The sequence below is a fragment of the Palaemon carinicauda genome, chromosome 39 (assembly GCF_036898095.1).
Source record: "Palaemon carinicauda isolate YSFRI2023 chromosome 39, ASM3689809v2, whole genome shotgun sequence".
NCBI classification, from domain to species: Eukaryota; Metazoa; Arthropoda; class Malacostraca; order Decapoda; family Palaemonidae; genus Palaemon; species Palaemon carinicauda.
In genome coordinates this window covers 32,356,499-32,359,179 of record NC_090763.1, presented here as the reverse complement: position 1 = coordinate 32,359,179, position 2,681 = coordinate 32,356,499, and the positions used below count along the sequence as shown (strand labels likewise).

Genomic DNA, 2,681 nt, shown 5'->3' with positions numbered 1-2,681 from the left:
ACTGCTGGGTCTTTTAAAGTTGATTTTACATGGAATCTACGTTGTTTATAAGAGCGGAATGTAACAGACACATATGTACTCACATACAGGCACTCACTCATACAAAGAGGCTTTCACACACGTACACAAAGAGGAACTTGCGCACACACATCAGCATCATACGCATGCACAGACAGGCACTCACACACTGTCACACACGTAAACACAGAGGCACTCACGCACACACAGATAGCCACACACGCACACAATGAGAGCATCACACGTTCACAAAGACATACAGTCACATACGACCACACAGAGAGGCCCTCTCGACGCCTTTATATGTAAAGAGATTTGTAAGCTATATAAAAGAAACTTTAACCACTTAATGTAGAACTGAATGTATTGCGAATAATTAACGTCGCTGTGTAACTAATACTTAGACCTAAGCTACCATTCATTAAAGGGTACAATTATTTTATATAGTATGCATGAGTACATTGGCACTATATAGTGTTATGCTAGATATAAGTATTGATATATACGTGATTATATGTTTATGGTAATAATGTTGTATGTGCATAGATATGTATATATGTATGTATGTATATATATATATATATATATATATATGTGTGTATGTGTATGTGTATATATATATATGTGTGTGTGTATGCATATATGTGCATGTATGTATATGTATGTATATATATATATATATATATATATATATATATATATATATATATATATATATATATATATATATACATTTCAAAAACATAAGAGAATCCCAAAAAAAATATATCAAGAGCAGCGAGAGCATAGTAACAATAACTTTAATGTCAATATTGGATGAAGAAACTTTAAAATTAAGAATATTAGATTCTTTATTTATATTGAATAGATATTGAATATGGCAAAGCAATGGAACTCTGATGGCTGAAGTGGAATCCTCAATCACTAGTGACTGCCTGTGGTAGAACCCACTCAACTCTTGCCTGTTTTTGAAAACTATGGATTCTGTAAACCACGAAAAAAATTCCATCAAAAACCTAATGTAAGATTTACCTAAAGTCTTTTTATAAGCAATAATGAATGGTATACAATATATCAATATCAAATGCAAATATGCCAATATAACATTACATATAACTGAACTAGGTACCTAATAAATTTGCCAAGACCAGGAAGATATCTGAAGCCGATGATACTAGGCTACCTTCCAGCAAGCACAAGTAACCTAGCCTAGTAACAAATTAAAAACTTAGGCTCACTAAAATCCCAAGTTATGTAATTTTAAATCAAATATGAAAAAACAAGCTCAGGAAAGTAAAATCTCATACAGTATATCAATTTAAGCAAATCTGAACACCCAAATGCACAAAACAAAGATTTGGAATTAAGCTAGAAAAACACTAGTAATTTCATAATGAGCTTACAATCCATAGAAAATTAATAATTATGGTTGAAGACTTGGATAATTAATATTCATTTCAAATATTATAACCCCCTAACCATAGTTGAACCATATGCCACAAAATCATAGGAAACTCACTGGGTTGGTTGGCCATATCCTTAAAATCCCAATGCAAATTGAAGAGCCGCAGAAGATCCCATTGGTGAGAAGTATGTATTCTAAAATCTTCATATTGCACTTCATGGTAGCACTCGTGGTAAGCAATTGCAGGAGAGGTAGCCTTAATATAAAGTGCTACTCCATCTTCATAGCACTTCTTCACTCGAAGAAAACATTATCTAATGTATCCAATATATCCAATATGTCCAATATGTCCAATATAACTGAACTGCCTCCTCACTCTTCCCTCATTACCAGTAGGTGAAAATTTTATCCCAAGGATGATGGAATCAGGAACTGCAAATATTAAAATACAGCCAGCAGAGCCATCTATGGACTGAGCATATCATTGAAACTCCCAGTATTTCTTTTGATTTTGCTTTATATGGCAAAATATGGGTTTCAAAGATGAAACAAATATGAAGTTAGATAAATATATATACACAATTTTATAAATTTTCTACAGAATTAGTATATAAAATAATTATTTAACACTCCAAAGGGGGGATTCGAATTTAGTGAAAATTCGAATGGTGAAGGTAATGTTACAAAATTGAGTAACATTCTAAGGGGAAAAATTAAAATTCACCAACACCCAAATATATACTGCATACTAATTTCTCAACGTCTCTCTTGTTCTTGCCTCACTAATGACAGCAGCCTTCCTCTTTTTCTTTGATGTGTACTACTGTCCTCTTTAATATCTGCCTTTTCTTCACTGCCATCAGTCACAGGGCTTAAGAGAGGTATTACTGAAGTAACATGCCGTCTTACAGTTTCACGAGAAGCTCCCTTAAACACATCTATGTCAATTACTTCATCCAAGTCATTTAATTTTACTTTTTTAACAATATCCATTGGGTAATTTGAAGGTTTCATGTGCAGTTCTTTTAACAGAACAATATCACCTAATTGAATTATTTTATGTGTCACTGGTTTATATCTACTCCTTTCGTCTGTAGCTTGTGCTATAAATTCTGAATTATAAATGTTGATAAGTCGAGACCTCACATTTCTAAGTTTTTGATACTTGTCTAAAACTTTGCTAACATGATCTTCTGCTGTCCAGTTCAGATCTTCATTTGGATTGCCCTGCAAGTCAGGAATAATGTTAATAGACAGC

The 2,681-nt window shown here is 32.8% G+C and overlaps 1 long non-coding RNA gene across 1 annotated transcript; it reads right to left on the bottom strand.

Annotated features, from left to right (window-relative positions):
- Positions 1-912: 912 nt before the first annotated feature.
- LOC137631094 (uncharacterized) lies at positions 913-1,776 on the bottom strand. Its single transcript, XR_011041860.1, has 3 exons — positions 1,538-1,776; positions 1,148-1,227; positions 913-1,002 (listed from the first exon to the last, which is right to left on the bottom strand). It is a non-coding gene; the product is annotated as an uncharacterized lncRNA (long non-coding RNA).
- Between the last annotated feature and the right edge of the window lie 905 nt (positions 1,777-2,681).